This window comes from Humulus lupulus, chromosome 8 (genome assembly GCF_963169125.1).
Source record: "Humulus lupulus chromosome 8, drHumLupu1.1, whole genome shotgun sequence".
Lineage (NCBI taxonomy): Eukaryota > Viridiplantae > Streptophyta > Magnoliopsida > Rosales > Cannabaceae > Humulus > Humulus lupulus.
Genome location: NC_084800.1, coordinates 161,736,471 through 161,752,344, shown reverse-complemented (window position 1 = coordinate 161,752,344; position 15,874 = coordinate 161,736,471). Strand labels below are relative to the sequence as shown.

The 15,874-nt window shown below is 40.9% G+C and overlaps 1 pseudogene; it reads left to right on the top strand.

Moving 5' to 3' along the window:
• Positions 1–10,936: 10,936 nt before the first annotated feature.
• On the top strand, positions 10,937–15,177 carry LOC133796213 (receptor-like cytosolic serine/threonine-protein kinase RBK2; annotated as a pseudogene).
• The last annotated feature ends 697 nt before the right edge of the window (positions 15,178–15,874 follow it).

Below are 15,874 nucleotides of genomic sequence, written 5' to 3'. Positions count from 1 at the left end.
TTCCCGGTAATGCTCTAATCATCAAACCATCCCAAGACTCACCCCGAGCTTAAATCTGTTATGACCAAACCGATAATTTGAATTCAAAGATCGTCTATTGCCGAATAGCTTGAACAAATCCACATTTAAATGTGGTCTCAACAACAGTTCACCGACATGCATACAAATATATACAATTATGCCCTCAACGGGCCAAATTACCAAAATACCCCTAAGATGAAATGTGGACCCACATGCATGCATTTAACATCGTATTATAATATAATTCACATAAACATGCACGTAATAGTTTAATGGCATAATAAATCAATTATGGCCCTCCTAGCCTACTAATCCGACCATTAAACCACAATAGGGATTTTAGGGCATTACAACTTTCTTCTTCTCGAAGACTCCACACACGCACCAAGATAAGGAGGTTAAACATGTTTGCTTAATCTCTAATGTTTATGGAATCCATGTTGAATGCTAAATGTTTCAAGGCATGTACTTGGGAAGGTAAAATGTGGACAAAGGTTGCCACAATTTAGACCATAGTGGTCATAGTGCGGACCACAGTGCTTCCTCGTAGTATCTCTCTCATTTACATGCGTAGTGTGAGCATAGGTTTTCTGTATGATGATTCTATGTCTTGTTATGATATGAGATAATGGTTTGCTATATGAGGTTGTTTTTATGTTTATTTTTTGGTTTGTTTCTCTTTACTCGGAGTTAGCTCGCTCCATTTTTACTCTCCACGAGCAAGAATTGATTATTTGATGGCATGGTGGGTTGGGAACCGTTCCAAGAAAGTGTATGTACTTTGTGAGGGGACCACATGGACGAAGATGATCCTAAGAACACCATAAAACATTTTTTATTTTATGACATACGTTTTATGATATTTATGTTGGGACATATTTTATTAAATTGCATGTTTTATCATTTATCTTAATAACAACTCAGATCCAAATTATTTATGAAATTTCCTTTCTTTAGAATTTGAAATGTTTATTCAAATAATATGACCTAGTTAAATTAGGGTGTAACAATACATGCCTGCACATTTTGAATGGTGGCTAGCAAAGGAATCCAACATTCCTTTACGCGTTTTGTGATTGTATGCTGCCAAAGTTTTAGTCTTGAATTCCAAAGGCTCAACTGAATTCCAAATATATGTGTCTAGTACTTTATTGGTTCCATTATGTTATTTAGGAAGAGTAGATACTCTTAGAGTACTAGAACGTCAAAAAATATGTAGTATTCCTCTAGCTATGGCTTTTTCAAAAATGTTGTGCAATCTGGACAAAAAAAAATAGTTTTAAAAATCGTACAAGTAACCAACTATAACGTCCCAAAATTACCTAATAAGGCCCATGGCCTTAATTAGGGGGTCGGAATGGAAATATGTGAAAATATGTGTTTAATTGCTATGTTAACTGTAACTATGTGAATTTCGTGATAATATGACTAGATGCACATATTTAGGGGTATTAAATATGCATGTGGGTCCGCTTATTATTAGAAGGACGACTTTGGTAATTTGGCCCGTTGCGGGCATAATTGTATATTTATGTGCATATATGTGAGAGACCACATTATTATGTGGGTTTATTTGGGTTACTCCGCACAAGGTGATCCTAGGGAGCAAGCAAGCGGGAAAGTCACAACAGGACCCAATACCTGACTCTGGGCGAGTTAAGGAGTATTTTGGGTAATAGTCATTTAATTGGGTTATCGGGTTATGGAAATAAATATTTGGAGATATTTGTGGAGTTATAGTGTTTAGGATGGAATATTGGTGAAATTTACCATTTTGCCCTCGGGGATGTTTTTGGTATCCAGAGCCTTGGGATTAACTTAAGTGACTTAAGTTAGAAAATAAAAGACAAAAAAAATAGAAACACTTAGAAGCTTTGGGGCTAGACCGACTCTCTCTCTCTATTCACTCTCTATTTTCTCTCAAGAACACTTTCCAAGTTAACCATTGAAGCTAAGGAGGAATTGGGCTAGAAACACAAGGATTTAAGCTAAAGTCTTGGAGATTAATTCAGTAGCATTTGGGGAATTCAATCTTTAGTGAGGTAAGCTTTGAATTATGAATTTCGGCCATTTGATTCTAGAATTTCCTAGCTGGTTTTAAAGTGTTTTGAGCCTATGAAGTTCAAAGATTGAAGTAAGGATTTAATGAGTTTTGGGACTAGTTTTTTGTTGGGTTTTGTTGCTGGGAACATATTAGAGCAGTTGTATTGATTTAATTATGTTGTTGGGATGATTTTGGGTTAAATTGGATGGGATTTGGCAGCTGACAATGGAGGTTTTTCTGGGTTCGAAGGGGTCAAGCCGCGACTCTGTTCTTGGTGTACCGCGGCCCTCTAGAACTATTGGGAGCCAAGATGGGCTTTCCTGCAAAGGTGGGCTGCGGTGCCACCATGGTTGGGCCGTGGCGTGTTTCTGCTGGTTGGGGAGGCTGAGCCTCTGGTTGGAGGCGAGTCGCGACATAAGGGCATGGGGTCGCGGCTCTTAGGGGTTTTTGGACCCTAAGAAGATTTTGAACATAGGAACTCAACGTTAGGGCCTCAGGATTGTTTCCACTACCCGGTTTGGTGGAACCCGAGGCCCGGTGGCTAGGACTTGCTCCGGAAGCCTTTGATCGCTCGATATTAATAGAATCCTATTTTATAATTGTGACTTAGGGTAGCGCTTGGGGCTCAGAACCGGGATCGTGCTCGAGGGTCATTCTTCTTTGTGCTTGCTTGGACCTAAGGTAAGAAAACTGCACCCAGAACATGTTGTATGTGATTAGGGCTTGGCCCATTTGTTGTATATTAATATGATTAGGGCTTAGGCCCTAGGATTGGTTATGTTAGGCTATTGTTATAAATTCTTGTCGATAAATGCTTAAGTGCTTATATTCGTTACATTAATTCTATGATTAGGGCATGTTGCCCCGTTACATGAATAGGTTAGTATTATGAAAATGGCTATTCTATGGGATTATACGATTAGCATGAATATGTGCTTAATTTTTCAGGATGTGCCTATCCACATCTGTTTCTTATAAGTAAGATATGTAATCCTGGATCAGGGCTTGACTTATGAGTCAAGGACAACAAAAGCGCGATGTGCGCTGGTCGAGAGGCATTAGCCTGAACCAGCAAAGTACTATTACGTTGATCGACTCTAAGGTCGACAGTGAACCATGGGGGTTGGGATATATCTATGGCTAGTGAGATAGAGCTAAGGGCAAGGCCCCAGATGACTCTATGGTCACGTAGCTAGGGCATAGGCCCGAGGAATAGGCTTAAAAGTCAATTGAATAGGGCAGCAGCCCCAGGTTGATCAAATGATCATGTGATTGAACTTAACTGGTATTGGCTATGAATTAATGTTTCTGAGTTTTATTGAATGGTTATTTTAAAGTTATACTTTCTGTTGACGGTGAAATCTCGTCAACGAAATTAGATCGGAAAGCTCAAAGGTAAGTCAGGTGATGTTTATGTAAGAACTGAGAATAAACTTTAAGGAAAAGTAAACACAGATAAATGATGGAGCAAGTCCTGGTATATTTCTCAATAGCCTCTCCTTACAATGAATTTTCCAACCCCTCATTCTGAAGGGTCAACCCCCTTTTATAGCTGGGCTCTAATGGCCCTTTATACATGGTGGTCCCGTGAGACAAAATAGTACAAAAGTACACTGTCAAGGTAATAGCACAGGTGGCAGTGGTGTGGGAAGAGTGGTGGAGCAGAGGATCATAGTGTCAGCCTGGTACATAGTCAGAGGCGTGCATATAGTGCCTCCACTCTCTGGACTGATCCGTACCTCCACTACCTGTGTGGTACAGGTGTCAGGGTCATGCTTCTGTCCTCCCCATGTTTGTACGTCATGCACCCGTACACGTACGGGTACTATGTACCCAATGGTTATTCCACGTCCTACTAAGTGTAGGGAAGCTCAGGAAGAGAGATAAGGCTTCTTCAACGGGGCCTGCTGTGTGTGTGATGAGGCATGACGCCTACAAATGAGATGAGGGTCTTATCTTGTGAAACTATCACTTTGCAGCCCCCACACTACGAGGCTCTTGATATATGGTCGAAGGGTGTTTAGTGGAGGCTATGTCTCTTGAGGCCTTTGACGTGGCTGGTGAGCGAGGCGAGGCACACGTGGCCCTTGGGCGAGGCCTTTGGGGACGAGGCCGCTATATACACGCGTGATCCTTGGGCAAGACCTTTGAGGGCGTGGCCACTAGGCATGCGTGACACTTGGGCGAAGCCTTTGGGGCCGAGGTGAGGTGACCTCACTGCGAGCCCCTGGGGCGCGCGGGGCGCGGGGCCCCTGGTGCGCGCGGGGCGCGAGGCGCATGTGCGCGCGGGCGCGAGGCCCCTGGTGCGCGCGGGGCGCGAGGCCCCTGGTGCGCGCGAGGCGCATGTGCGCGCGGGCGCGAGGCCCCTGGTGCGCGCGGGGCGCGAGGCGCATGTGCGCGCGGGCGCGAGGCCCCTGGTGCGCGCGGGGCGCGAGGCCCCTGGTGCGCGCGGGGCGCGAGTCGCATGGGCGCGCGGGCGCGAGGCCCCTGGTGCGCGCGGGCGCGAGGCCCCTGGTGCGCGCAGGACGCGAGGCCCCTGGTGCGCGCGGGGCGCGAGGCCCCTGGTGCGCGCGGGGCGCGAGGTCCATGTGCGCGCGGGGCGCGAGGCCCCTGGTGCGCGCAGGGCGCGAGGCGCATGGTGCGCACGGGGCGCGAGGCGCATGCCTTGGTGAGACATGGGATACATCCTAGGTGCGAAATGTCTTCTTGGCGTGAGGTCCTTGGTGTGGGACACCTCGGGGCAAGGCTAGGCGCATGAGGTGTTGGCATGCGCGGGGTGCAACGGGGTGCTGCTGGAGTAGTGTTCGCGAGGCTGGGGCCTTAACTTCGAGGGGCATGGATAAGGGCCATGTGTGCATGACAAAGGCGTCTAACAAGGTGATGCGGCTTGGGGGCCTGGAATGACCTCGTGAGGCCTAGGGCCCTGCGAGCGTTTAACACTTTGATGGCCTATAATAACCTTATGCCTTCATCGCGTACTTGGCGCCTTTGGTGCCCCTTAGCTGCTTACTTCTTTAAGGGACTAGAAACTTCTTTTGTTTTTCTTATTTGGTGGATTTTTGGCATCCACACTTGCCCCCCAGTCTATAGGGAGGCCTTTAGGCGTTCTTGTAGACTCTTCTGTTCCTTTTTATTATTCTCTTATTCTTCTTTTTCTTCTTTTTCTTTTTTTTTTTTTTTTTTTTTTTTTGTTCGAGGTCCTTTGGAACCCACGCGAAAAGGGGGTTCGGTAGGCCTCTCTATGGTGCGCCTTAGTTGCACCTGTAAGGATATATTGACCCCTTGGGTTCTAGTTATCCTTTTATATATCTTCGCGCGCGCTTATTATATCTTGCGAGAAGCGTCCTTCTCGTCATTAGGCATAGTACTATTTTTGCAAGCGTCTTCTTTGAGACCCTTTTTGCAAGCGTCTTCTTTGAGACCCTTTTCGGAAGCGTCTACTTTGAGACCTTTTTGGATAGCGTCTACTTTTGAGACCCTTTTTGCAAGCGTCTACTTTGGAGACCCTTTTTGCAAGCGTCTACTTTGGAGACCCTTTTTGGAGGTGTCTACATTGGAGACCCTTTTTGGAGGTGTCTACTTTGGAGACCCTTTTTGGAGGTGTCTACTTTGTAGACCCCTTTTGGTGGCGTCTACTTTGGAGACCCTTTTTGGAGGCGTCTACTTTGGAGGCCCTTTTTGGAGGCGTCTACTTTGGAGGCCCTTTTTGGAGGCGTCTGCTTTGGAGGTGATTTCCCCTCGAGTGGGGACTTTCATGGCTAGAGGGTCTTCGTTGGATCTCAAACATGGTCCGCGACCCCTCTAGCACGAGGTCCCCCTCTATATGGAATCTCCAGACGTATTGGTAGTATGGCCACTAGAGGAAGGTTCGTTTTCTTCGACATGGAAGTTCTTATGGCCCTCTTCCACACGTATGTACCTCTGTGCTCTCTCGAAGAAGTCGTCCAAATCTGAAGCTTCTCTTTTGAGCATGTTACTCCATAACTTGCTTCCTGGACGAACTCCGGCTGTAATAGCCATCTTGAGCTCCGCTTTGGTTAAATCTCCCACCTTTGTTGCTTCTATACTGAACCTATGGATGTAGTCCTTCAAACTTTCATTCTCGCCTTGTTTGATGTTAGCAAGGCTGGTAGTTGGCATGACGTAGTCACACGCTGCATGGTGTTGCTGAAGAAATTCATCAGAGAATTGCTGCCACGACTTGATTGTTCCTGGCCTTAACCTCCTGAACCACTTGTACGCCACTCCTTTAAGAGTAACGACGAAGCAATGACATTTTTCTCTGCTGTTGACCCCCCTTAACCTCATCAAGTTATTGAAGGAGTCTAAGTGATATTTTGGGTCTGTAGTACCCTCGTACGGAGTCATGCGAGGCTCTCTGAAGCCAGTGGGCATTTGTTCAGCCTGAATCTCCCTTGTGAAGGGTGAATCATGATCGAATTCTTCGTCATCCATGTGCCCCCCAAGTGCAGGGGTGATCTTGCCTCGAGGGCTCCGCATTTTGGTGTCTAGTCCCCTCCTCTTTTTGCATAAGGAATTTTGCAGGTTATCGGGCTGATCCCTTGCCTTGGTTGTGTCCCTCGATGGAACCACGGGGGGTACGTCTCTTACTTCTGACCTCTCCCCATGGAGCTCTTTTCTTAGGCCAGGGGGTGCCCCTTTTGAGGGGGCTCCGGCCTTATTCTTATGACCATCATCTTCTCTCTGCCTATGCTCCTGGGGACATTTCGTTGGCCTATGTCCCCCATGGTACTTTGCCTGGGGGGTTTTACTGACGGAAAGTCGGGGTCCCCCATCGTCTATGGGGACAGTGTTCTCCCCTTTTTCATGCTCCTTCCCTTTACGCTCTGGGATGGGTATGCTTGACTTCCCTTGTAGTAGGTCATTTAAAACCATCTGCATGTTCTCTATCATGGTTTCCAGCCTCCTAGTCTTTTTATGCAACTCGTGAATCTCATCCTTGTAGAAGCGCGTCCTTGAGCTGGAGCCTACCGAGCGTACCCCGGGACCCTTGCCTGGCCAGTGCGTCGAAGGGCCGGGGTCCTGGTGGCCTGAGCGTGGGGTCAACCAGGGCCGGTTAGGTGGATACACTAGTGGCTCTGAATGACCTCCGTCGGGCTGGGTAGCTGGGGACGATGCTTCCCTCTCCTCCTCTGGGGGAAGAGGTTCTTCCAGTCCACCTCCATGCTCGGGTAGAGGGGGGTCTTTCTTGGAAGGCCCCCGCTCTACTTCGTGTTGGCGAACCTCAACCTCTTGTATTTGCCGTAGGCGTTTTGAACGTCTTAGCATCTTTCTTTGTTGGAAATGATGGAAGAATACTGGCTTGATGCTTGTTCTTCCCACAGACGGCGCCAAACTGTTGACGGTGAAATCTCGTCAACGAAATTAGATCGGAAAGCTCAAAGGTAAGTCAGGTGATGTTTATGTAAGAACTGAGAATAAACTTTAAGGAAAAGTAAACACAGATAAATGATGGAGCAAGTCCTGGTATATTTCTCAATAGCCTCTCCTTACAATGAATTTTCCAACCCCTCATTCTGAGGGGTAAACCCCCTTTTATAGCTGGGCTCTAATGGCCCCTTATACATGGTGGTCCCGTGAGACAAAATAGTACAAATGTATCTATCCCTTTTAACAGTTGAGTTGTAATATTTTGGGATCCCATTTTATATAACATTTTTGGAATAAAAGTCAATGGTTCTTTGACCAAAATTTTTAACCCTAACCCTTGTCTTTAGCCTTAGTTACATGCTTTAAGCCAAATGACCTGATTAGCAGGTTTGACACAATTTTAAGAACACAGTGTAACGGTCCTGGATTAGGAGGGCGTTAGAACTGTTGGGAAACTTATACAGGATCTTTATTTATTTTCATGTATATCTAATATTAAACAAATTGATATGAGATAGCCTAAAACATGTTTCTAAAATTGATTTCAAAGAGAAACAAAGAATAGAATACTTACAGTATACGCAGGGAAATGAAAGAGTCCTTCCTTCAGTTTCTCTAACTCTTGTATCCTCTCTGTCGCAGAGTATTATCAAGAAACTGAATCGATCTTATATTTTCTTCACAATCTGCCAATGTATCCTTAGAATCATCTAGACTAGTGTGGGAAATTCTCAACACATGAGATAGATATAGAGAGAAGAAGAGAAAATAACAAAGAGGCTTAGAAAATGACTTGTGTTTAGAGAGAATCTAAAACTATCATAAAACCAGTGATTAAACTTATGTTTTGACTTCTCTCTAAGCACTCTTTTTATAGACTCAATTAGGTCATTTAATTTAATTAAAAAATCAATAAAATAATCGCCATTTCAAAGCCCTAGGTGAAAATTATCACGGGCTTTAGGCCCGTGAAATTTCTCATTTGATTATAAGCCCTTTGGACTTAAAATCAATGCATGTATTATTTTCAATTGATTTAATTAATTAAATAATTATTTAAATCCTTTATCAAATTAATTATTTATAATTTGAACCTTGATTTAAAATTATTTATTAATTTAGATACCAATTTATCTTAATTAATAAATCTGCCATAACTTTTCTTTACTTCTCAAAATTACATAACTCTATGAAACTATCCAAAATTGACCTGATCAACTTTGATAATTCTAATTGATAATTAAATCAATTAATTGAGACTATCTAGATGATTTTATCCAAGGTACAATGGGGACCATGGTCCTATGAAATCAAGCTCCAATAAGTTATCATAAATATAACAAATAAATTTACTAACTTATTAATTCCTCGTGACTCCACTTTAGACTTGGAATTGCACTCTTGAATTCATGGAACGTTCTATAACAAATATAGATACGCTATTAATTATCCATTGTTACAACCATAATTGTCACTCAATCCTCTATAGACGGTCTACAATGAGATAAGACTAAAATACCGTTTTACCCTTCATTGTATTTTATCCTTAAAACACTTAGTTCTTTGTAAATGATATTTCAGTAAACTAATTTAATTACTAAAATGAGATCTCTATCATTTAACACCTTGAACCAAACTAAAATGAAACCATCATTTCACTTCTTCATCAGACACTATAGATGTTTATATCTATGATTAGCACTCCCACTCAATTATACTATCAGGTACCCAAGATGTAAGTATGGGCTAGTCCGTAGGGTAAGCTGGTAACGAACAAGTCAAATAACTCAAATAATACAATCAGTTAGAATACTAACCACTCAGAATTGAGATTGAATTGACCTATGGTCAACTATATGATATGACTAGAATAGATAATAATGGTATGTCTACTTATCTTATCAACTGTCAATATCGTTCATGTCCACTGTAACAAATACATCCGATCTTATCTACTTTGCTAATGTTCTGGAAAGAACATAACACTGTAATGTGTAAGTAGATCATATCGTAGATTGTCAAATCAGTGTAAATCTGGTGCACTAACTAATCTTAGGACTAACTTATTTTGAACATATAATCATATTTATATTCCACTGTGATAACGTCACTATAAATAAGATTATCTATATGCTTGGGATTTAATAGAAGTTTATATTAAACAAATAATCATGGAAATAAAACATGTGAGCAAAGTGATTGACCAAGTCAAAAAAATGATTTCTATTCTTTTATTGATAATAAAATGAGATTACAAAGAATTTGGGTTTTAATTAGGGCATAAAACCCCAACAAAAACTTAGTTTAAGGGTTCCTGAAGACTGGCCAAGCATGTACACTCGCCACTAAAGACAAACTCGACTCAGGGTTCGGTAACTGTTATATGTTTATATGTTTAAATGTTTAAACATCATATGAATGTCTTATCTGCATGACTGTCTAGGAAGCATGAGATTATCTGATAGGGCCTGGCCCTTGACTGTTGCATGATTGTTAAGGAACATGCTTATTAGCATCATTAATGCTTGTGGATGCAAGGGAACTGCTTATTTGCACTATTATTGTATATAGGCCAAGGGAAAATGTTTATTATTGTTGTTATTACTGGCAAGAATTAAAAGAACGTGCTTATTAGCTATGTTGGAGTTGTGAAAAATACTTGGATATGCCTATGTGTATTGTTATTTGCTGATGGATATCAGGAGGTGCTTATTAGCACTATGAATGAATATATTTATTGTGGGATGGAATGCTTATTAGCATTGCATATGTATGTTATCTGATGATCTTGGACTGTCAGGTGGCAAGTGGTATAGTTATGACTTACCTAATGGCCAATTTAATCTTTGTAGGGTGGATAAAGTGTCAGAATGAATCCACGAAGGTCAGAGAGGCTGGCTAGCCAAGAGTTACAAGCCAGTGAAGGGAATGTTCAGGGCCATGGCCCCACTGCCAGCTCTTAAGAGCTTGCAACAAGTGCTTGCTGGCATGCAAGCCAGGTTAGAGAGGCAGGAAGAAGAGTTACGCCTCCTGAGACAGCAACAGGTTCCAACAGGGAACCTACAGGCCGCAGTACTAGCAGTATTACAGGCCACGGTACCAGCGGTGGTACAAACTGAGTTATCGGTAGTTGTACAGCCCCAGACAGGGGTAGATAGGTGGGAACCCCTATATGTGAGATTCAGGAAGCAACACCCTCCAGTTTTCGAGGGTAGTTCTTATCCACTGAAGGCTGAGCAATGGATGACTATGATAACCACTATCCTGGACTTTATGAGGGTAGGTGCAAACGAGAGAGTGGCCTGTGCCACTTATATATTTCGGGAGGATGGTCGAATATGGTGGGAAGTGGTATCCCAGACTAGAGCAATTACCACAATGGAGTGGGAAGAATTCAGAACTTTGTTCAACAAGAAATACTACAATGACGCAGTTAAAGCTGCGAAGGTTGAGGAGTTCAGCAGGTTACTTCAGGGTAATATGTCAGTGACCGATTATGCTATAAAGTTCGACAAACTGGCAAAGTTTGATGGGGATATGGTGCCCACTGATGGGACCAGAAGAGAGAGATTTCTACAGGGGCTACAACCTATGATAGCTCGGGATGTTCGCATTACTATTGTGCAGGGAATGACTACCTATGCACAGGCTGTGGAGAAGGGGCTTACAGCTGAGAGCGCTGAGAACAAGATCTGGCATGATAATGTAGCCATAAGGGATCTTAGGAGGCCAGGACCTCCATTTCCAGGTTTTGGTAGGGGCGGAGGCCCCAGTGATCCGAAAAGGAAGACCCCAGACACATTTTCAATTCCAGGGCCAGATAGGAGACCACGGGGTATACAAATGGGCCGCCAGGGTGGCGATGAGACATGGAGGGCATTCCCAGAGTGTCCTAGGTGCAAGAGGCGCCATGTTGGGGAATGTCGGGCAAAGTCTTGTTTTGGTTGTGGTAGTACGGGGCACCTGAAGAAAGATTGCCCGATAGCCAGAAAGGAGGAGCCGAAGAAGGTGGACAGCCTGACGCTAGCTTAGTTGTTCACCTTGACCCAGACAGAGGCCGTGGTGATCTGAAAAATCTGTACACGCAAGTATACGTGGTCGAATCAAGTAATATATGATAAATAGTGTCGATCCCATGAGGACTAATTTCCAAATACCACTAATTGATTTTCAAATTCTATTTGGTGAATTAAAACTTAATTGAATAATTAAAAGTAAAAGGAATACTATAAACTATGAACAAAATTTAAAGAACTGGAAACAAAACAATGAATCAACTAATTAAAAATCAATAATAAAAATCCTAGGAATTAATTTCATCAACTGTTCATTCTATTAATTTTAATAATCAATTCTAAATCTCTTCTTTCTATTCTAATAGCATGTTAATATACTCAATTCCTATTCTTTTTCAAGATATAAGATCTCAATCTATATGCAGGTTTTTTACATTTTTGTGATAAACTTGAACATATAAAAGGCATTAAACATGGAAACCTAATTACTACACAAGTCATACAGGTACTTTCGTCCAATATGCAACCTATGTCTATACAATGATAGCATATTCAATTCTCCTCTTTGGAATTTTGAATCAAAACCATTAAATCAAGTAAATAGTGATCAAGTATTTACTAGCATTAATTAAACATCATATAGATTAGAATAGAAAAGAAGTATCAATAGAAAATCATAATAAAATTAAATAGAAATCCCAGTGACTATATTAATTCCTAGATAAAAGAAATTAGTTCATAAATAACATGATGGAAATAAACTGTAAATAATTGTTCATAAAATCAACCTAAAGAATTAAGATGAAAACAGAAAACTAATTACAGCAGCCTCTTCTAATCTAGGGTTTTTAAAAACTGAGACTCCTCCAAAAATTGCAGAAAAATGTTCCTTAAATAGTCTTCCAAGATTCCCAAGTGAATAGACCATTTTGCCCTTCAAAAAGTGGTTTAAAATCTGCAAAACGCGTATACAGCACTGTATCGCTGTGTTTTGAGCATTGCAGCGCTAAAGTTAGAGCCAAAACGCCTAAAATTTTGTTCACTAGCGCTATAGTGCCCTTTATATAGCACTGGGGTGCTACCTTTCAGTTCTTGATAGCGTTGGGGCGCTACTTCTAGAATAGAACGGAAACTCGTTTCGAACAGCCTGCAGCGTCAGCTCATCATATTTTGATCATAACGCCTTCGATATAACTCCGAATTGAATGATTCAAAACGCTACGGAAAGCTAAGAGAAATATATACAACTTCTATTTATAGAAGTGTTTCCAGAAAGTGAATAAACCATGGTCAAAATGCGGCTTCAAGTCTCAAACTTGCGTTATAGAGCATAAACGACGTGTGTTGAGCATCTTCAATGTAGTGTTTTCCACACATAATGTCTTGAAACTCCAAAATCAACACAAAATCCATCTTATTTATCATATTTAACATGTTTCTTCTCATTTCACTACATATTATGTACTTGACCATTAAAACCTGAACACAAGAAGAAAACAAGCATAAATATGCGCTAAACAATCCTAAATAACTAAAAACATAACATAAAACAATCTCTAAAACAAACCTAAAATGAACCTAACACGAGACTAGTCCCTCATTGGTCATAGGTCAACTTTCTAGTGCTAGAACCTTTACACTGTTCTTATTTATTCGGGTGCTACGCACTCCATTGTTGCTAGTAGGATTGTAGATGGGTTGTGTAGACCTTGTGATTTGTTTTCTGGGGGGTTTAGTACGTTATTGCCTACTGGAGAGTTAGTGCACTACAAGAAAAACCACTTTTCACAACACATGGTTATAAGACTATTGAAAAAGTATTATAAAAGCTAGTTAAAAAAAGGGACATAAAATGCGCTATAGTGTAAAATTGGCAGGTCAGTGAATTTATTTAAAGGGAAATTGAAAACATATATCTTTATTTTTTTTCTACTTCTCTCTCTCGTGTTCTCCTCTATCTCGCCTAAATCACTCTCCCTCTGATAGCTTTTCTCGTCTTTATCACGTTCATTTTCTCTTACATCTAGATTCTAATTAGGTAGAGCTCAACAAACATGGCAGTGGCGAAGAAGCAGCAGTAGAGAAGAAATCTCCAAACCCTAATGGTGAAGAAGACTGTGTTGGAGTTGTAGGAACTGAGTCTTTTCAGAGACCCATTTGGAAATCCTTCTCTTTTGAAGAAATCTCCGAGGCCACCGATGGTTTCAACTCAGGTTAGTTTCTTCTTTTTCTTCTTCTTCTTCTTGCCATTTTGTTTCTGTTCTTTTGGATTATAATGGTGTTTTGTGATGTGGGTATCAGATAATTTGGTCGGAAAAGGAGGCTACGCATAGGTATATAAAGGAGTTTTGAGAAATGGAGACGAAATAGCTATGAAAAGGCTCACGAAAACAGCTTCGGATGAGAGAAAAGAGAAAGAGTTTTTGACTGAGATTGGAACCATTGGCCATGTCCACCATAGAAACGTGTTATCACTCCTTGGCTGTTGTATTGACAGTGGTCTTTACCTCATTTTCCAATTCTCTTCCATAGGCTCTGTTGCTTCTCTTCTCCATGGTAAAACTTAACACACTAGATTTTTTGGGTTCTCTCATCTTTCTGGGTTTTCTTTCTTTTGTCAGTCTTTTGAGATTTTAATGGGGAATTTTTTGTGTTTCGGTGAGAATTTGACACCTATGGATTGGAAAACAAGGTATAACATAGCCATTGGTACAGCCAGAGGCCTCCATTATTTGCACAATGGCTGTCAGAGAAGGATAATCCATAGAGACATTAAGTCATCCAACATTCTTTCGACTACAGAGTTTGAACCACTGGTAAATTTTGTATATTCTTCTTCTTCTTCTTCTTTCTTATCAATTTCATTATCATTATCATATATACCCACCCTTATGTTAATTTTGTTGTATCTTCTATGTATTTTCAAATGTCTGATTTTGGACTAGCAAACTGGCTTCCATCTCAATGGACTCATCATTCAATTGCTCTTATAGAAGGGACATTTGGGTACCAAAAGAGAACACTTTATCTGACATTTTTTTAAAAGTTGTTTTTTTGGTACAATTAAAGGATTAAATGAAATGTTAACATTGTTTATACAGGCACTTAGCTCCTGAGTACTATATTCATGGAATTGTGGATGAGAAAACAGATGTGTTTGCCTTTGGAGTTTTTCTATTAGAAATCATTTCAGGCAGGAAGCCAGTTGATGATTCTCACCAGAGCTTACACACTGGTAATGAAATAAAGTCTTTTTTTTTTCCTAATGATTATACAATAAAAAAGTTTCCACTTGATTTATTCTATTACTAATTTGCCGTATTGTTTTGGTAAATGTCTAATATTAGAGTTTTCTCTTGGTGTTAGACTTTGCTTTGTCTTGGTAACAAAATATTTTAGAATATGTAATTGAACTGAATTTAATAATTGTTAATTATAAATTGAACAGGCCAAACTAATATTGAAACAAGGAGAAATTGAAAACTGATTGATCCAAAGCTGGGAGTGGCCTATGATGCTACTCAGCTGAAAAGACTTGCCTTTGCTGCATCACTTTGCATAAGGTCACTCACAAAATGGCGGCCTACCATCACCAAGGTATTTAAAAAAATTCTTTTAATGACATACCATATATCTATATGTATGTATATATATTATATTAATACAATAATAAACCTCTACTAAAAGGTATTTAAAAAATCATGATTCATATCAATAGAATAACAAAACTTGTTGCTTATTCATGCATGGTATCTATCTAGAGCTGTAAATGTGGGCCGCCCGGCCCGGCCCGGTCCACATTTTTCGTGCCTCCGGTAAATTCGGGCCGGGCCGGGCCCGGCCCATATTCAATTCGTGCCGTGCTCATGTCGGCCCATTTTTGAAAGAGTAGGCCCAGCACGGCCCATGGCCCCCGCCCATGTCGTGCCGTGCTCGTGCCCTGTCGGGCTAGCCCACTTTCCTTATTCGGCCCGGCCCACTTTCTATATTCGGGCCCAAATTTGGGCCCACTTTTTTTGTGCTAAAAAATGTGAGGATGGAGAATTGAACCCTCCACCTCCTCTTTAACCAACAATGGACTTTCCACCAAACCAAATACATTTATTTGTTTAAATTATAATTTTAGATATTTTTATATACTTTTTAACAATATTTTACACAAAATTATATCAAAGATAATTATTAGAATTTTAATACCTACTAATAAATGCTAAAAATTTAACTAACAAATCTTAAAATAAATTAATATAATTATAAAAATATAAACATTGAAAAAAATAAGACATATGTTATAATTTTAATTTATTAATTATTGACAAATAAAAATTTATTATGATTATTAATGTCAAAATATCGGGTTTTTTATCGTGTCGTGCTTTCGGGCTAGTTTGTTCGTGCTTTC